The 21,763-nt window shown below is 38.7% G+C and overlaps 1 protein-coding gene across 1 annotated transcript in view; it reads left to right on the top strand.

The window, feature by feature from the left end:
• The window catches only part of LOC150089316 (lachesin-like), a 508,424-nt gene that overhangs the window by 209,738 nt on the left and 276,923 nt on the right, over positions 1-21,763 (top strand). The window lies entirely within an intron of this gene.

Here is a 21,763-nt window from a genome sequence, read left to right as displayed (position 1 = left end):
GGACGTTCAAGCATCGAGGAAAATTTGATAAAACACGCTTACAATGATTAACTGTTTTAGCTATTGTCAGTCGTTTTGGGCTCTAGTTAGTTTTAATTAAACTATTATAGGTCCACCTAAACGATTGGGCTGAAACATTAGTTGGATACTTGGTCCTTTTCTATTCTTAGCCCGCAAAATTGAGTTTGAGTTGTGAAGACGGACGTGTTTTCCCATCTAAGGCAGCCAGATTTTTTTTCTTTCTTTTCAGGCGTCACAGTGAGCCGTGTATTTATTTTTTGGCGGCATAAGTGTCGTTGTTTATTTGGTGGTGCTCGAACTAACCTCTGAACTCCGGCGTGCCCAGCTGTTAAAATTTAAGAGTATGTTTTCTCAATTTTATCTGCGGCTTACCATTGTAATGGCACAAACTACCTTTCCCGACTGTTGAAAGGTCTTCGACCAAAGGGTATTGTACTACTCGGTCGGGGAGACAAATTGACTTAAACTTCTAAAGGGACCGATCCTTGTTAAATAGTTCACCGTTTATAAATACAGTTATATATATGTAAGTGAGCTTAATGATCGATTTCTTTGATGGATCCAAATATGGGTATTTGCTAATTTATTGATATCTTCGTATGTGCCTATTGCGTATGCAAATAATATATTTCATTACCAAAGGATTCACTCTTTGATTATAATGGAGTACATAAGAACACATACTCCATTGCGTGTTCTCCAACTCCGAAATCTAGGGGCGCTTCCGCCCCAGAAACCTGAACATATTAAAATCTGCAGAATATCACGTTTCTTTGGGCTAATTGTAAATCCTAATTGCAAATGGACCTTTTTTACAGATCAGCAATGCACAAAAATCCCAAATATACGCCCAATGAAATTTATTGTAAATCAATTCCGTTATGTTTAAGATATGTAATTGTTTGTGGCATGCTCTTTGAATATGGGAAACAACAACTTGACACATTGCACCTAGAAATACCAGAAGCAACCTCCCTCCACTAGTATCGCTATGTAATTTTACTGTACTTTTTGTGTATTGTATGTTATAGTCATTTATGACGCCGTCTTTTCTTATGTGCTTCTTTGCTTAATTCATTTCCTTCCATCTGGCCTTGTTGCAGTACATGACATGTAACTTGTACATGTACTGTAATTGGTACATGCGTACAGAAACAGTGGAGTATGCTTATTATTAACATCACATTGTTCAGTAAGTTTTGTCATGAATATGGTTAGCTAAGTGTACTGGAAAAAATTCCATTACGTGAGTAGCTAAATACAACAAAACTACATCTATACGTGTGTTATATTATAAGTATGTATAAAAGCAACTAATGTTGCGTTTAGCGTATTTACTAATTTTTATTAGATATCAAAAAATCAATTGTTTGTAATAGAAGCCCTGATGGAATTAACATACAGTTTTAAGCTTGCTGGGTAACAAAACTTAGTGAAATTAACAGAAAAGAATATTTTAGCGTCTAACTACAGAGAATGTGCCTTTTAACATAAGCATATTTTTCTTGTAGTGAACTCATTAATAGTCAGGAAACGTGAGTGACAAACATGATGGCATTCGATAATTATTTCTACCTGATCATAGAATAACTGAGTGTATTTTTTTTTTATAAACGGCAGATAAAAGAAACGCTCTAATATCGGAAATGAGACAGACGAAACGCGAAATCGCTTCCACAGTGAGATTACGTTCTTATAGCTGCATCCAAAACAATGACTGGAATATTGACGTGATCCCATTTCGTGTAAAGAGCCGGATCGCAGCAATCGAAGCATCAACCAGTTTTTGGTTTTCTGCTGTTTTAGAGAGAATACGATTCTTGATGGAGGCTGCCTGCTTTTGTGATCAAGACAGCTTTTAATTCTCAGGCTCCGTTTAAATTGCTAAATACTCCCGTATGATTGGCAAACGTAGGGTACTAGTATTATTCAGCGATATGAGGGTTCAACAGAAAAATGGAAATTTCAAATTCACTGCGGTTATGTGTGCTCACGTGACTCCACAGAAGTTGGGCGTAGCACTAAAACTTAGTTTCTTTTATTAAGTTAACTTAAATATTTAGAATATTACTTCAAGATAATTAAGTGGTACTTTTTTTTTCTCTTTTAGTAACCTATACATAATGTATTAAAACTCCTGTTTGAAACCACTTCAATAAGCAATTTCCAGTGAGCGAAAACTCTAAATCTTTATTCTGTATTTAAGAAAGTAATTTTTTGATATAGACTTCTCTGAAACACAGTGATTTCAGAGGATGTGGGAAGAATAGATGAGGCTGATCTTGATTTCTAGGACAAGAGGCTAGTGCACTTCATTACCCTGGTGTTGCAATTGTGACAAGACAGTAATGAAGTATAACTCCACAATATGAGAGATGCCAGATGGTGTATAACAGTTTAAACTGAAAGAGTTTTGTAGGACTATAAGCCTCAATCTACGTAAAGATTTCGCTTAACGAAAAGGTTAGTGCAATTGCATCATATTATTTCGTAAGTGAATTACCAAATTGATTTCTCCATTGGTGAAACGTTTCTTATTCGAGGTAGTGCAATATCAGGCAACTCGTCGTGAAGGTATTCACAATATGAGATATGATAAAAACGATGCCAATTTCACAATTCACTTACGAAAAAGCATGATGTGATTGCGCTAACCTTTCGTTAAGTGAAATCTTGACGTAGGTTTGAGGCTATAGCCCTACCAAACTCTTACAACGAAAGGAATTAAAAAAATAACTGGCACAGCAAAATAAGAACCAGAACTTAATTACAGAAGCAACGCAGTATGGTGTTCTGCCAAATGCTGCCCTCTTGGATAAGAGGCCATGATACAAATACTAGCGTTTCGGGATTTTCCCAATGGCAGATGATCTGTGAAAAGTTGTGATGGTGATTCCATAAAACTTTCTTCTATTTTATTTTTCTCAGTGGGTGTCGGCGTTTACTTGCATATGTTGCCGGCTAGGGTTTCAGCAGGAAGCAGCACCTGACCCCATACCGTTAGGCGTCATCTGGTCAGTAATAGCCTTTTCATGTTAATGATTTTCAGTTTTGTCATACATTTATTTTAATTGCTTAGTTGAAATGGCATTTAGTAGACATTTCAAATGATATAAACGTATTTTTAAATGTGATTTTGTTGATTGAACCACGATTAATTCATAACTTAAACTAAAGTCCTCAAGAAATAATCTGGGATATTGAAATATACAGAGGGGGATCAGTTGTAAATAACATTTTGTTGTTTTTTGCAATAGAGTTCCGTGAAATTATTTTGGCTGTTTAAAATGCTCTTTCGATCTTTCTTATTAAATGAAGCTACAAGCAGGAGAGGTGTTAAGGGCGAGCAACCGAGTGGTGATGTGGGCGCGGAAGACATAAATTACAACTTAACCCAATCTTTAATCCTATGTGTCCAGCTTCTTACTCTCACTCCAAGAGATCGACGGAGACCTCCAGTGGTAGACAATATATAAACACATATCTAAGTTTTCCCGTGAATTGTGATATAATTTTCAGTACGTTAAAAATAATTTCGTTTTGAAATATGTTATTGAACATAAATAAATTGCCTTCCCTTTTTCCAGATTTAGAACTGTCAAATTATTGTTATAACTTCAGTGTTTTTTTTTTTTTTATCATTTAGATTGCCATTTATTATTTACTTTTATTTAATTTCAGTAATCATTTTATTGTTACTGTTTTTCATTTTAATCAATTTTATTCTTATATATTATTTCATTAATTATGAGCATTTAAAATATTTTTCCGCACTACCTTCCGTTTTATGAATAACTTAAGCAGTGGAATAGAAAGACCTGCAATGTATATTTCACGAAAATAAATGTGCTGATTAATATTAATTTCTCGTGATTATTTTATTAGTTTTTTAAACTTCTTTTTTTTTTTTTTTTTTTGCTGTTGCGCCACTACTTTAGATGATACTAAATTTTATGGACAGACTCGTACGCATTTGTGGTGTAATCTGTAGATGCAATAGCTTCAACCCACATGTGAGGAAGGAAATCGATACAGTCGTTGTTAAAATTTTCTACCAAAATCGCCAGCTATTTTGGTCACTACCGAATGCTGCGGTTGAAATTCAACCAAGTCGATTGCCAAATTATTTTGGGTTCCAGATAATAATCTGAGCGTATCGTAACCAGTTGCCTATTTCCGTGCTGGTAGTTTTGTTTTTAATTAAGCTGAGTTTTTGTATTTTACAATACCAGGCTTGTCTCAAGCATTTGTCGATTTAACTGGGTGTACAGCGCTACGTATTTTTCTTTCGAATTTGACAACACTAATTTCTACACTAAATTGCAAGCCAACTGGAACTTGTTTTTAGATTCCTCTCCGTTATCACTAATAACGTAAGCACTACGGATACGTAGAGAACTTGTAGAGAAACAGAGATAAACTAAGAAAACAGATAAGTAGCCAAATCTGTAACTAGAATATTGTACAATACTCGAACGTTCTATCCATATATGTCTAGATACTTTTGCACTATTTGGAACTTAATAAAAATACCACATGGATTGTTTGTTTATCGGTAATCATTAAAAATTAACAAAATAATCAAAGTAATATCGGAAACTTTTAGCAATGGCTGTGTTTGTGTCTAATATAGTTTTCTGATTTTCGACCCCTCGACGTGGGCACCTGTACGTGGTGAGGGGACCTCCCAGTGACGCTGCTGGACTTCCAGACTAGCGTCACTGGGATCCAACGCCCACAGCCTAGGTTCCGGGCTTACATCAATGGAATCCGGCGTGTTTGCCGTGCGCTGCGACCCGTGGAAACTCGGAAAGGGGGATCCTGGTGGTTGAGGGGCCCAGCTTCAATACACCACTTTGGCCCCTGCTTCGACAAGACGGGTGGTCCTGGAAGGCCCGGCTAGGATCAATCGGCTAGTAGGTTCGCCTGCGAGGGTCAACCGTGTCAATGCCACGCCCCTACCCTCATGGTCCGAGGGACAGGATTCAGGCTGGCGGCGGTGCGGGTATAGTGTCTGGGTAGCCCTGGCGTCCCACTCCCGAGCGCATTTATTGCATGCCGGGTAGTGGGCGTCCCTTTGGGCTCCGTGGTGGGTGGGGAGCCCGGGCACTGAAAAATTTATAAATCTCTATGAATCCTGATAAACATACTCCTTCAGGGGCCCCAACCCGGTCCCTATCAGAAAACATTGACACAGATACAGAGAGCAGTATTGCTAAAAAGAGGCAGCGAACCGAAGTAACATCAGGGCCAATCCCTCGGTTCTTAATCATGCACTCAACAAGTGAAAAACCGATTGGAAAAATGTCACCCTTCTTTATCCAAAAAGGGTTGGATGGGTTAGCAGGTTCACCTAAGTCAGTTAAGAGGCTCCGTTCTGGAGACCTCTTAATTGAAACTAAAAATGACAGGCAATCAGAACACCTACTCCGAACAACATCAATCGGAGGAATCCCTATAACAGTGACACCACACAGAACACTCAATTCATCTAGAGGTGTCATTTCGGAGTGGGACCTTCTCGACGTATACGAGGAGGAAATCTGCTCCGAATTAAAACCACAGGGAGTCATTGCCGTCAAGAGAATCACTGCGCGAAGGGATGGAAAAATTGTTAAAACCAGGAGCGTTATCCTGACTTTTAACACTCCTAAACCTCCTGATGAGATTAAAGCTGGATATATCAACTGTTCAGTGCTTCCATACATACCAAATCCTTTACGGTGTTTTAAATGCCAAAAGTATGGACATTCCCAAATGGCCTGCCGTGGAGTCCTTGCATGCGCTCGATGCGGTGCAAAGGACCACGAAACATCAGCATGTTCAGCCGCAAAACCCACCTGTATTAATTGTGAGGGCGAACACCCGGCCTACTCACGAGCATGCCAGAGGTGGAAAGAAGAAAAAGAGATTCAACGGCTGAAGGCAGAGCTTAACATATCATACCAGGAGGCAAGGAAATCGGTCAAACCCCTGAATATCAACAAACCTACCTACGCCCAGAAGGTAGCAGGGAGATGTTCCGTCGGAACTCAGACGGACATGACCATTCCTCCAAAGGAGTCTTTCACTCCCATCGCGCGGTATCTCTTAAGCTCTCAAAAACCTGCACAAAAGGACCAATCAGCTGCCACTCCTATATCGGTACCTCCTAATGCTCCACAAGTTCCAAAGGTAATTATGAAAGAAAAGAATACGAAAGGGGAAGTCCCTCCTAGTATCCAAGAAAAGATGGATGTCGAGCAGAAGGAGGTACCCGAAGATTCAGTCTTGGAACTCTTTGCGGAGGAGGAAATGGACACGGGACAGCGTCCATTCTTCCCCAAAAAAGATAAATCCAAGACTGATAAAAGTAAGCCCTCAGCACCTCGGAAGCCGCCTGATGGACCCACCAAGCCAAAATAATGGCTAAATTCCTACAATGGAATTGTCGTGGATTCCGGCGAAATATTGATGACATCAAGGCCCTCCTGCAAAAGCACGAGCCAGTTTGCTTTTGCTTGCAGGAGACATATCTAAAGGCAAATGATGATCCCACCATGCATAACATCACAATCTTTCGTAAGGATAGAATTGCGGATGGTCCTGCTCATGGAGGAGTGGCTATCCTTGTGGGTAATCAGACCCCAGTTCAGCCCTTGTTAATTACAACCAGCATAGAGGCTGTTGCAATTCGCCTTTCAGTGGGATTCTTATTAACTGTATGCTCTATTTATTTGCCACCTGGGACTGACATCTCCCAGGCAGACCTTGATGATCTTCTAACGCAGCTGCCTCCCCCTTTCTTACTTCTTGGGGATTTTAATGGACATAACACCCTGTGGGGTAGTGCTAACATCAATGGAAGGGGACGAGTCATAGAACATATGCTCAATGACAATGACCTTTCCCTTCTAAATAGTGGAACAAACACCTTTTTCCACATGCCTACCCGTACTTTTTCTGCCATTGATCTCTCTATCTGCTCCCCTTCTCTACTCCCTTCACTCACCTGGGAAGTGGAGGAGAATCCATACGGTAGTGATCACTTCCCCGTGATAACCTTGCTACACAGTGGGAGACCATGTCTTCCCTTCAGGCTACCACGGTGGAAGATTGATCAGGCTGACTGGACTGCCTTCCAACACCAGGCAAATTTTGATCTTAGTACAGTCAGTCAAGAGCCTATCAATGATGCAGTTAAGTACATCACAGAAAATATTGTCCAAGCAGCTGCTAATGCTGTCCCAAAAACATCAGCCCGGTTTCCACCATTTCCTAAACCTTGGTGGAATTCACAATGCACAGCAGCAAAAAAGGCTCAAAACAAAGCGTGGGGGATATTTCGCCGATATCCTACCACGAACAACCTTATAGCCTTCAAACGTGCACGAGCCAAAGCACGTAACATCCGTCGTCAGAGTCAAAAGGAATCGTGGATCCGTTTTACATCATCTATTAACCAGTCTACCAACTCTAAGGTAGTCTGGGATAAAATCCGGAAAATGAAGGGAAAATATACATCCCACCCTTCTTCAATCCTAGATTATAATGGATGCGCTATTGCAGATCCAACTGCAATAGCTAATTCTCTTGGGGAAACATTCTCCAAGATCTCTGCAACATCTTCGTATTCCCCAGAGTTTCTGGTCCTGAAATATAAAATCGAAAAACAGGCACTTAGCTTTAAATATAAGAGTATTTATCCCTACAACGGGGATTTCACTATTTTCGAACTGAAAAGTGCCCTCGCTCTTTCCAAAGCAAGTGCCGTTGGACCAGATGGCATCCATTATGAAATGATTAAACATCTTTCATCAAAATCTATGGATTGTCTGCTCCTTCTGTATAACAGAATTTTTACTGAAGGGCAATTTCCGGACTCCTGGCGAAAGGCTATCGTTCTTGCCTTTCCTAAGCCAGGAAAGGATCCAAACGTCACCACCAACTATCGTCCTATTGCTCTGACTAGCTGTCTGTGCAAAATCCTGGAGAGAATGGTTAATTCTCGTTTAATTTGGTATCTTGAATCAAACGACCTTCTCTCCAACATTCAGTGCGGCTTCCGAAGGAACCGGTCCACTTTGGACCATCTTATTAGAATGGAAGCATCCATCCGGGATGCTTTCCTAAAACGCGAACACTTGGTGTCGGTGTTCTTTGACTTGGAAAAAGCGTATGACACAACTTGGAGATTTGGCATTTTAAAAGATTTACATAACCTAGGCCTTAGAGGGCATCTCCCCTTTTTTATTCAAAACTTTCTCGCCAAACGATCGTTCCAAGTTCGGGTGGGATCCTCACTCTCTCGCTCCTTTAACCAAGAGGAGGGAGTACCACAAGGATCAGTATTAAGTGTCACGCTTTTTGCCATCAAAATAAATTCCATCACAGAACAACTTCCTCCAACTGTAAACAGTGCCCTCTATGTTGATGACTTTAGCATTTTTTGCCAGTCATGCAACATGAGGGTTATTGAAAGACAACTGCAGAAAGCCATCAATAGTCTGAATTCCTGGGCACTTGCTAATGGCTTCAGGTTCTCTCCGGAGAAGACCGTTTGCGTACACTTTTGTCGCAAGCGTAATCTTCATCCTGAACCTGAGTTAAGGCTCGGACAAAATGCTATTCCAGTAGCAGCGAACACAAAATTCTTGGGACTCATATTCGATAAAAAATTGACCTTTTTGGATCACATTCGCCAACTCCGCACAAAGTGCACAAGAGCCCTTAATATGCTCCGCTCGCTGTCCTCCTTATCCTGGGGTGCAGACCGATGCACCCTTTTACGGCTTTACCGTGCACTTGTGCGATCCAAATTAGATTATGGGTCCCAAGTATATTCTTCAGCCAGAGACAGTGTACTTCGATGGCTGGATCCTGTCCATCATCAGGCTATACGTATTGCTACTGGAGCATTTCGAACATCTCCTGTCCAGAGTTTATACGTCGAAGCAAACGAACCACCGTTATCGTTTCGACGTAAGCAGTTGTCTTTAAAGTACGCTTTAAAACTGAAATCCCTGCCAGACCATCCTACGTGGCCCTTCGTTTTTGAGCCACGATGGGAAAACTTGTACAACACCCGTAAGACTGCCAATCGTCCTTTTGGTATTCGTGTCCAAGAGCTACTCAACGAACTCAATATCAAGGTAGACAAGGTTGCCCAAACATCCAAGCAACCCTTTCCACCCTGGCATGCTCGTGTCCCGGCATGCGACTTGTCGCTTAGAAACTGGGGAAAGTCGGACACTCCATCATGCGTCTACCTGCAGCTCCATTCAGCACACCGAACTGAATATTCCGACTTCGCGCCAGTCTACACAGACGGTTCGAAGTCAGAATCATATGTGGGATCTGCTGCTGTCTTCACAGACAGCACTATCTCAGAGCAGATTCCCTTTGAATGCAGCATATTTACTGCAGAGCTGCACGCTGTAGAGTTAGCCTTGGATCATATTAGTAAATGCCAATACCAACGGTTCATTTTATATTCCGACTGTCTTAGCATGTTACAGGCTGTAATATCTGTGAGGTATAATCCCCATCCAGTTCTGTCTAGCATTCAGCAGAAGATTCACGTTCTCCATGATCGTGAATATGACATCCGCTTCTGCTGGATTCCGAGCCACATTGGGATTAGGGGAAATGATTTGGCTGACGCCGCAGCCAAATCAGCAATTCCCAATAATAACCGTTGCCTGTTAGTCCCTTATACAGACTACAGGCAAATAATACATCAAAACATACATTCCCAATGGCAGGACTCGTGGAATAGACAGACTGCGAATAAATTATATTGTATAAAGCCTGTAATTGAACCGTGGCAGTCTTGTCTGCGCAGGAACCGTAAGGAGGAAGTTGTTCTAGCTCGTCTCCGCATCGGACACAGTCATCTTACACATTCTTTTCTGCTGAGGGCAGATGACTGTCCTGTGTGCGAGCAATGCGACACCATTTTATCTATTAATCACATTTTAACTGTATGTCCACGTTTTAGACATGAACGTGATTTATACTTTACCGTTTTTAGTCATCTGGCTGAGCCTTATACACTCAGTCAGATTTTATCTGACAATGACCATGTGTCTGCTGTTTTTAGCTTTTTAAAATCAATAAACATTTTTACTGCCATATAAAATTTACATTTTATTGTCCTTTTCCATTGATTTATCTTTTATACTTTTGTTATTATTTATTTTGACATGGTGACCTAACTAGTTAGGTCACTGAAAGGTTCAATTTTTATTAATGACATGGTCTTGGCGCATTATAGCCCTAGTAGCTAATGCGCCAATAAAACCAAAACCAAACCAAACCAATCTGATTTTCGAAAAAATACAAGGAGTTAAAATGATACAAAGAATTCTGTGTTGTCCAGATTTTAACATTTTGCTATGTTTGTTATTTCCGATGGTCGCTGTGTGATATCCTTTTCCGCTTTTTTCGTGGCGTTGATGCTTACGAGTTTCCTTTGTGGTGGTGTTTAGGTTTTTTTTTTATGTTGTTTCCACTTATTACATCCCCACGCCAAATGTCAAACTTTCTCCTCTGATTTCGTGTGCCAGAAAATTTCCATCATGTTACTTCTGTTTTATTGAATTGATTCTCTAGAAAGTACTTGCTGAAAACTCATAACAACATAGGTATTTTCAGGTACCTGTTACCGAGCGATTGCAGTTCGAAATTTACACGTGGGTTTTGAGCACAGTTTAAAGGATTAACACTCTTAAGCTACATGACGTGAAGTAAGATGTTTATTTAAATGTTGCTTTGAGCAGTATAAGTCGTAATCATGTATGATAAAGAAGAGGTTAGACGACGAGACTAGGGTAAATCTTAAAACATAGGCAACCTTGAACAAAGTTTAATAGATCTGATGACTTATTGTTTTCAATCACAACTGCTTGTACCTATTCTTTGCTAATCGACTTTAATGGAGCTATTTACTGTTTTTTCAAGGGGAATGTATTATACTAGTTTGAATTGCTAAACTTGTATTACTCGCTGGCATCTCTTTGCGCATCTATCGAAAATCAAATCTAAGACATATGTAAAAGATATCTTTGGTATAAAATAGAGCTACGATGCTCAATACGTTCTACTTCGTATTTCAATATTTGTAGAAGAATCAGAGAAATTTACCTCAATATGTTACGTAGAACAGTTCCTAATGACACTCACCAGCAAATAAACGAACATAAAATTAAGGCTAAATGATTACAGTAACAAAGTTAATTAAAAAAAACAAGTTGAACGCAAATTAAAAAAAAAAGACTTTCCTTCCTCTCTTCCTTGTCTTGATCACAGGTATGGAAATTAGAGTATGTGGTTGCCGGAATCTTAAATAAAGATTTCTCTTTACGCATGCGCATAAAAAGTAAATGTGGACATGTGTTTTTGTAAAGGGCGGCTCCTAGAACGTGAGTTCAACTCCGCCTCGTATCTCTGTGAAGAACAGTATCACTACAAATGGGCCAGATGCGTGTGACGTCGGTTTGTGTGTGTGTTCTGTTCTGGCCTCTTGGCTACCCAGAAGCATCAGTCACCTGGATAGATGATTCTGGGTACTCGTCCACACCACAGGAAGGTGGGCCAGTCCCAATGGAGCACGTACTGTCTCGATACGAGACTCTGAACCACCTGATGTTGCCAAAAGGTGGGCCAGATTTCTCGGGGGGCCCACTCCAGAGAGGGGAAAAAATAAATAAACTAAAAACAGAAACAAAATGTATTTCCCGTGGTGCAAAAAAAAAAAAATAAAAATAAATAAATAAAATAAAAAAATAATAATAATAAACAAATAAATAATTATAATAATTCCCGGTGGTGAAAAAGAAAATATATGAAATAAATAAATAAAAAAATGATGAAAAAAAATAATGAAAAAAAAAATTTAAAAAAATTTAAAAAAATAAAAATAAATAAAAAAATATAATAATAAATAAAATTAAAAAAAATAATAAAAAATTAAAAAAAAAAATAAATAAATAAAATAATAAAATAAATAATTAAATAAAATAAGAAAAATAAAATAAATTCCCTGTGATGAAAAAAAAAAAAAAAATGGAGAGCTGTCTGGCACCAATGGTAGTCCGCATCCCAGTTGTCAGAACAGAGCACGAGTAAAAAAAAAAAAAAAGCTAAGTAAATGAAAAAAAAAATAAATACATAAAAAAAATAAATAATAATAATAATAATTACAGAATAATTAAATAATTTTAATCCCACAGGGAAGAGGAATATGTAAGTCGGGGTGCCAGCAGACAGAGAGTAAGAGAAAAAAAAAATGAGAGTGGTTATCTATCCTGCACAGAGGGAGAAAGAAGAAATGGTGAGCCAAGGCTGCTCCTAGTTCCAGGGCGGGACCCGGAAACAGTGCAGAATGCAGGTTTGAGGAAAAATAAAAAAGAATAAATAAAAATAATAATAAAATAAAAATAAATAAAAAATAAAAATAATTAAAGAATAAATAAATAATTTTAATCCCACACCCTGGCTACAGTGAAGAGAAGATGTAAATTGGGTGCCAGCAGAGAGAGAGAGAGAATGAAAAAGAAAAAAAAAGAAAAAAATGGGAGCGTGGTTATCTATCCTGCACAGAGTGGGAAAGAAGAAAAGGTGAGCCAAAGCTGCTCCTAGTTCCAGGGCAGGACCCGGAAACAATGCAGAACGGAGGTTAGAGAAAAAAAAAAAAAAATAGTCAGTAGAAGGGGTGACTTTCAGTTGGCAGTGGAATTGTTAATGACCGGCATTTCCACGTCGGTGATTGACGATCAGTGTCCTCCTCCAGGCAAATACCTCAGCTGCAAAGGTCTGGAAGGCGTCGAGGTTGTTTTGGGTACATATCAGTTGATGCAGATCTGCAGGTGGGAAGTCCTGGATCTTATTCTGGAGACGGTTTCTGATATCGTTGTAATGTACACACTCCAGAAGCAAGTGTTTCCAACTTTCACTTTGTCCGCAAAAGCAGTAGGGAGTGTCGATGAGTCCCAGTGTATGCAGTTTCTCATTTAGAGAACCGTGTCCGGTAATGAGAAAGGATGATTCGAGGCTGAGGGAGAACCATCGGGCGTTATTTTTAGTGGTTGCAAAGGTTACCTCCGGAAGAAAACTCCGAGTTACAACCCCTACAGTAGAAGAATCCCATCTGGTCTGCCATACATTGAAGAGTTTATTGAGACATCGAGATTTCTCCTGCTTTATATCTGTAGTTAGTCAGAGTTCTATATCCAGGATCGTTGCCGGAATACCTTTTTTAATTCGATAGCAGAGCCCCTTGTAGATTGTGTAAAGGTCGAGAGGGAGGGTGCCTGGTATAACTTGGAGAGCTGCTGTAGAGACTGTACGGCAGATTCGATGGGTCGCCAGTAACATAGCTCTTTGTATAGAGTTTAGCTTTTCTTTCATCTTAATGATGGGAACTCTGTGAAACCAGACCCCGGCAGCATAGGTTACTATTGGGAGAAAGACAGCTTTATAATAAAGAAGAACGGTTCGTTTTGATAGTCCCCACTCACTTCTTGAGATCCGTAAAAAGTAAAGTAAATTGCAGCCATTATCAACCCACTGCAGGATGGAAGCCTCCTCAACAATTCATGATGAGGGAAATGGACCATAATCTGCCACGCTGGTCCAGTGCGGGTTGGCAGATCGACCTATTTTAGCAGTCAGGGGCTTGAACCCCGGTCTACTCAAAGAGCGTGTGCCACTGCACTCTCGCTCCTGACCACTCAGCTACGGAGGCGTAAAAGACCACAATTGTTTGTCTTCGCGCATGCACTAAAAGACCAAGAATCGGAGATTAGATATGGACGACGAACGTTAATAGAATTCTCATGTAATTAAATTTCGATGGTTTCTGCAATTAAAAGTATATATAATTATGTTAGACACTTAAGTAATTTTGGCCTCATTGAATAAAAATGTATGGTTTTCGTTAACTGCATAAAAGGCCAACTCTGACGCTGCTGAATTGAAAGGCACGGACTGAAGATGCGTGCTGGTTTACTCTGAAATCTATCGTGCACTGGGTAGATCCCTGGTAAGACGATTCGCAATCACTGCAAGGAATATTGTATAACAAATCATTTACTTGTGTAGAGAAAGAGGAAAGGATTGAGCGATTTTCATATAATATAGTGTGTAAATTCCGTATTCGTCTGGCCCCAATTTTAAATTCGGTATCTTTAAAGAATCTGTTAAAAAATAAAACAAATTTTTCTTGATTATACTCCGCTACGACCACCAGGTTAGTGGAGTTTATAATAAATCAATCAATACAAATGTTAATCGTATTTAATAGTCACGGGCTTGAACCCCGGTCCATTAAAAGAGCTTGTGCTACTGCACTCGCGCCCCTGACCACTCGACTACATTAAGCTGTTTGTTTCACTGTTTAACTTATGGGACAGAAATAAAGTATTTCTTTATGTTACTGTTGTTGGTTGGTGTAGTTTTTTTGTATCCTATCCTTAGCTTGTACACTAATTTCGTTTACTGTAGCGAGTGGGTAAACCCTGTTTAAGAATCTGCTGGTTAATATATGTATTTCTGAGTCTAAAGGAGATCCGTCGTTGAATATTTATAGGCATTGAGAAATTGATTAAAATTTACTTTTGTAAGTGAATGGGTGATAGTTGTTAGAAAGCAGAAACATACAGCTGTTTGTCGGCTTAAGGTAAATGTTAAAGTGGACTTTATTCGCTTCCTGAGTAAGTGTGAAATTTAAAAAACTTAATGACTTTGTTTCAGTATTTTCCCTTTCCAACGTAAAATTGAGTATAGGATAAATATTATTAAACGAATGTAGAATATCTTGAATAGCGCAACTATCAGCAATAACCAGAACGTCGTCTAAATACCTCCCATAATATGTAATACGGGGTTGAAAAGGCGTTAAATATATACGCTCAATCGTCGAGAAGTAGACTTCTTATATTAAGGCACTTAGACTCGACCCCATTGGCAAACCAAAAATTTGTTTACATACTTTCTCGAAAGGTGATATAGTTGTCTTCAACTAAAAGTTTAATCAAGGGAAATTTTCTTTAATAGGAAGCTTCGTATAATTAGTCGGTATAGAGTTATTATTTAGCATATCCCCAAGAATATCTAATGTATATACGAATGTAAATAACGAAGTAACAGCTATTGAGAATCAATTATAATTATCACAGAGTCCGCAGTCCTTAAGGTTATTACATAATTACATAATGTATCGTGGTTTTTTATCCCAAATTGTATCGCCTGTCTAAAGGGTTTTATAATATTATATACACGTGTGGATAAGGATGAAAATGCCGAGTTCCTGTAAGAAATGATGGGACGAATAGGAATCTGGTTTTATGCAGTTTTTTATCTGTCCAAAAAGTGCTGGGATGTTATGTTCTGGCCTTCAATTCCTTTAACTGAGATATAGTAATGTAGCCATTTTTCCGATACGTGGTTAAGGTTTTCTTGTACTAATTGGCCAAATTGGTAAACAGCACAGAGTCTATTTTAAGGTAAGTGGAGGTATATGATACAACTGAATGCAACTTATTAATATAATCAGTTTTATCAAGTACAGTATTACAAATGTACTGTATATCCTTTATCTGCTCTCTGAATAATACTATCTATGTTCTCGAAGGTCACGTAAAGTTGAAATTTCATGCCTATTCAATTTAGGAAGCCATGTGGCTTTTATATTATTGCTTAACTTGTTGAATAAATAAATCTTTTTGAGGGACGTTACGAATTCCAAATTCAGTATCTATTGGGAACTGTTTTTTATGTAGCTTGCGAGGTGGTAAATTATAGTTTAATGCTTTGGATAAAAGTGAAATCTAGTCTTGCAATAGCGTATACGAAGAAAGATTTGTAACCTGTTGATATGTAGGCACGTTGGTCGAGGGGTGGATGTTTGAGGACTAGCTGAAGTATTCCGATTGTGTGTAAGCACGTCGACCCTTGTGTGGGGGGGGGGGGTTGTAAACGAACTTGTACACACTTGGCCGGAAGCTCACGAGAATGTTTTAATTGTGTGTAGACCCGTTGTATATATGTAAAAGGACTGATAAAGAAGGAATTTTTTTTTTTCAAACTTTGCATTGAACTTTTTTTAATTAATCGTTTATTTGCGGGAGAGTGTCATTAGGAAGTGTTTTACACATCATATTGAGGTAAATTTCTCTTATTATTCTACAAACAGTAAAGACATCTAAACAAGTTGCTTGATGTATGCTGTGCCTTACATTTCAGTTAGTTTTATTAACTGTTTTTTTTTTTTTGTGTGTGTTGTCGTTTATAGATGCAAAGAATAAATACCTAACCTAGTTACTTTTTATCAATTAATTACTAATTGATTAACTAATGATATGTAAAAGTAACTGTTCCCCTTCGTTGCTGCGTATACGTCCAACCCTAATAATCCCTCCACGTTTTGCTGTAAAAGGAATACAATACAAATCATACATATTTTCAAAACAAATGTATTAGTTGTACATAAAATAATGCGACCCATAAAACAGCAAACACGAAAATATAAAAGCACATACAGATATTGGTAACACATATATACATACAGTGATTTGCATTAAAGTATAGTGACAATTAAATATATACATATTATAACACATACAAGTAACAATATATAATGATACATACGAACGTACAAATAATAATAAATAAAACAACTTTATCCTCCTTAGCAGAGGGAAAAAGTGGGGTTGATCAGATATTCCATGTTGAAGGGGAATGATATAGAAATTCTATTAGTTGTACAAATTTGTAATAGACGGTGCATGTCTTGTAAGCTTTCTCGTTACAGATCTTATGCGGATCAATCTTCTGGGTCGTACATTTGAATTTTTTATTTATTTTTTTTTTATTTATTAACACACAACTGTATATACATTCTCAAGATATCTTAATCAATTTATATACAATATTAATCAATTTATATACAATATTTATATACAGATTTAAATACATGCTCTTATAAATACTGTAGTCTTTCTGTACATTGATTGTGTGTGTCTTGATATGAAGGGTGGCTCCTAGACACAAGCCCATCTCCACCTTTTACTCCTGAGAAAGCTCAGAACGTCTGCAAAACAGGCCTAAAAAAAAAAGAGCATTATGTCAGGCCATTTCGCCACCAGGGATTAACTAACACCTGGATCCACTATTCTCTATGTGTGCTGGAATGCACAAATCCTGCACCTACCGGAAGTAGTGCTATACTGGTAGGTGCCAGTAATCCCGCCCCCAAGGCTGCCCAAACTTGGAGGCCAGCGAAAAAAAAATAATAATAAAAAAAAAATAAAATAAAAATTTTCCAACTGAGAACAATGTACTGTGGGGGGCGGGGTAACGTTTATTACTTATGGGGTTATTTTTTTTTGTATCTTGTATCTTCCTTTTGCATTAATATTTTAATTTTTTATTACTTATATATCCCCTCTTTATATATGTACATCCCCGTAGTCCAATCCTCCCACTTTAGCATCTGACTTGTTTGTTCTCAGAAGATTACCTGACTCGTAGGGGACCTTAATTACTTTAAGTATTTCTCCACAGGATTGGCTGAGTTTCGGAATGACAGACTCCAACACATGAATGAAAAATAAAACAATGTTTATTAACATATCATACAGAAACTAATAATAGTGACTTGTTATTTCATTAACCTTTATATGTGTAAATATTTTGTTCAAACTCCAATGTTTTATCATCAGATATCCTATTCTAATACACATTATTATTCATTATGCAATGGTGTCTCTTCGTGTTCTTTACAGGGACTTGGATAGGTCGTGGTATTCACTTCACATAGATTCTTCCAACTCTTCTTCTGAACAGTCTATATAATACACCAACAACTACCAGCCAATGAACTGGCTCACAAAAACCTTCAGAGTTCGTGTCTCAATTTGTAAGAAAATTTCATTTATTCAATTAGACACCTTTACTGCAATCAGGTTAACAGGAAATATTAATCAATTCAATTTAACATTACCCTTCAGGACCGTTAATCCCCTATACCTTTATATATATCACTTTTAATTAGCCCCTACTCAAATCAGAAATACTCTCCACAAATCAACTCATTATAAATCAAAATTCCAACCTTTAACTTCATATATAATATAAAAACCTTTCCCAACTTTAAACAATTCTCAGTTATCTATTATACCCTCTCCTTCCATCAAGCATTTATATGAGGGGCTTCATTTCAAATTTAGGCTACGTCTGTTTTAAATACATTACACCTTTATACATATATTCATTGCTTAAATCTCCCTCCTTAACTATATATATACTTATTTCTCCTAAAGTCCTCTCCTTAATAAATTAGGTACACCTATTTCGGTAAACTCTATAGCACTTACATGTTTGGCCTGGAACTTTCCTCTCTGCTCGGCTTCCTTTCATATCGGTCATTCAGGTACTGGAATGCGGGGGCGCTCATTTGGGGATCTCGGTGATTTATGGTGTCTCCCTACCGGATACTGCGTGGCTGGAATCAATCAGGGTCGTATATTCTTTACCGGTCAGCATTTCTTCTTCCGTGGATAGAGGAGTTGTCTAGTAGGTCAATGGTTCGACCACTCATTAGACTGGCTTTGCCTATATAATTTTCAGGATGTGATTCTTCCTTGCTACGGCTTCCATGCTTACAGGTGAACATTCCTACGGGCTGTCGGGATACGCAGAATTTCTATCATTGCTTCCATCTACCTCAGGGCTGCAGCTATCACCCAAATTAGACTACTGCTCTGCTTTGTATCGTTCTCCAACTCATTCAAATCATTCTCCAGACCGCTTCGAGAACTTCTTCCGACTCCTCCGAAAACTTCTTCCGAATGCCACGAAAGCTTCTCACTGAATGCCACGAAAGCTTCTCTCTGAATGCCCCGAAAACTTCTTCCTAATCTCCCTCTCAAAATTCCCTCCACTTTCTTCCTGGCCAATAGGAGATCTGCGCATCCCTTTTCCTGTGCTCTCATTTGTCTCCTCTCATCTTCCGTGGGCGGGTCTTCTTCCCAACTTCCGTGGCCTAGAATATACGAGAACCATCTAGAACGAGAGGCGGAAGTTCAGGTTAACTGAGAAACGTCACAGCTCTTCCCGTGACCTCACGCGCGCACACCTGGTGACGTCGCCCACCTCTACTAGCGTTCCACTGTGAAATTTCTAAGAGAGCCAACTTAAGTGCTCTTGGCCCTTACTATGGTGCATCTGCCTCTGTCTTAATGGGGATTTGTCACGGTTATTTACTTTCACTGACTCGTCAAAGAATTTCCATACAAACAAACTACAACTAAACAGGGAGTGACTGGAAGGTATTTTTGAATTCCAGAGCTTCTTAACCCATGTTGTTTTTATCAGAAAACCACTATTCGTATTACAGTTAAATTCTCATAATATTTAACAATTTTTATTAATTAATGTAAGGACGGGTCCTTACATAGCATTCCTCTTCCCCTAAAAAAATTTATATTCCATATATAATTTTTTTTCCTTTCTGTCCTCAGACGGATATGACCTTATCCCAGATCCACTTTATCGGCAGCCAATCTCCTCTAATTGCCTTTCTATATTTTCTAATTACACTTATATACCAGACATTACTTAAACTTATATTAAGCTTCATTAACTACTCCCATCCCATATTTTCGTCGAATACTGCTCCTAGATACATTTGCTGCATCCTGTTTATTTCCTTTAGTTTGTGTGCCTTCTCCTCACTGGAAGCTTCAGTTCTGTAATTTCCTAATCCTTCGATTCCTTTAATTTCTGTTGCTCCATTTAATTTACGATCCTTCTCATCACAGCCATTCTCTCCCCCTTCATGTGTTTTCTCTCCCGAATGTAAACCGACCCTTTCTCTCGTTTCCAAAATTCCTACGTGTAACACCCTCCCCTTCTCTTGGCACTTTCCCTCATTATTCCTATTTGTTTTGGTGTTCTTATTTAATTCCCATTTGTTTTGTGTAACCAGAACTTTATTATCTGTGCTTGCCTTACACCCTTCTAATTCTTCCCCACTAGCTTCCTTCGAAGTTTCCCCTTTCTCTGGCTCATACTGGGCTCTGCCGCCTGCCTTTCGCCTCCTGTCTACCTTTGGACTCTCCTGGGCATTACTGCCGAAGGTAATGCGGCCATTTCTCACATCTATCTTGGCTCTTAATTTCCTTAGGAGGTCCGTGCCTAGTATTGCGTCGTGTCGACGACTGTTTATTCTGTTTGCCACAAAATATGAATGGGCCACCAAGTTTTCACACCCCTGTATTCTTACCTTGTCTCTGACAATATAATCGGTGTGAATTCCTTCAGCACCTACCCCCTCCACAAGAAAATCGCGGCAACATCTTATATCTCCCTTACTCGGCCTTTTGCAGTATTTAATGAGGTAGTCCCACATTAAAATAGACCTCGAGGCTCCTGTGTCCACCAGAAACTTACCTGGTACCCCTCCTAAGCTGCCTCTCACATATAATAGGTCGTTTCTACTGCCATTAGCACTTACCGCACCTAAAGATATGGCCTTTCCTTTGGCGGTGTTTAAGTGTAATGATGGCCTCCTGCAGCGGGCATGTCTAAAAGATCCATGTCTCTTGACTACGGCATTGTTAATGCGCTCTCGTTCATTCCGATACCCCCCTTGTTTTGCGCAATGCCTTTCCTCCCTGTGCTTGTCCATGTTTCTGGGGTTTTTTACGTGTGGGTACCTGTCTCGTTCCCAATACTCTTCCCTTTCCCAGCTTTCTTTAGCACCCTGTTTCACTTTGCAGTAGCAGGTCCAATGGTCTGAGTTCTGGCACTTATAACACCATTTTTGACCGCCGTCCTTGTCTCCCCCCTCGTTTGTTTGTGAAACTGTACCCAATCTTTGTTTCACTTCCGTTTGTTGCTGATTTTCTCTAGCATCATTGCTTAAAGAGAGCCTTTCCATCATCCACTCCATCTTTCTTTCGATGCTATTTAAATGTTTAGCTAACCCTTCGATTTCGCTTCCCCATATGCCCACTTGGTCTTCATGTTCGTCACTGTGGCCCCCAAAATTTTCGCAGTCCTCGCCGCGTTTCCTACCCTTTCTTGGCATTTTTATTTTATATCTATTAATCTCTGGCTATCAACTTTAACTAATTAATGTCTGCCGATTAATCTTTCTACAATTCTTTAACTATATTAGATAATCTAATTCAATTTACCATTAACATTTACCTGCTTGATCAATAATCAATTAGTAAAATTTCAACACCCAATAATTATAAAACTTATTAAGTTTTTTTTACCTATCTATCCTTGAAGTTTCCCTGTCCGGTCTCACTAATTAATTCAATTGTACATAAATAATAATTTCCCGTTCAATGCTAAATCAATACTTGTCTCTAAAATCCACCGTTATTTACCTGTTCCATCTAAAATTCATTCAACAATAATCAACTCAGTAATACATATATAATTCTAACTTACGCTTTCTGGCTCGCCAGCTAAATTTTTTTTATCAGTTTCAGCAACTGGATTGCATGTATATATACGTGTATATATATTTTCCTGTCGTTCTGAACTCAGCCTTCCATTGTGCAGAATTATCCTGGCTTTCGCTCGCCAATTGTGGGGGGCGGGGTAACGTTTATTACTTATGGGGTTATTTTTTTTTGTATCTTGTATCTTCCTTTTGCATTAATATTTTAATTTTTTATTACTTATATATCCCCTCTTTATATATGTACATCCCCGTAGTCCAATCCTCCCACTTTAGCATCTG

This window comes from Mastigoproctus giganteus, chromosome 2 (assembly GCF_048544385.1).
Source record: "Mastigoproctus giganteus isolate SK-2022 chromosome 2, ASM4854438v1, whole genome shotgun sequence".
NCBI lineage: Eukaryota > Metazoa > Arthropoda > Arachnida > Uropygi > Thelyphonidae > Mastigoproctus > Mastigoproctus giganteus.
Note: the sequence above shows the minus strand (reverse complement) of the source record. Positions and strands in the feature narration are given on the sequence as shown.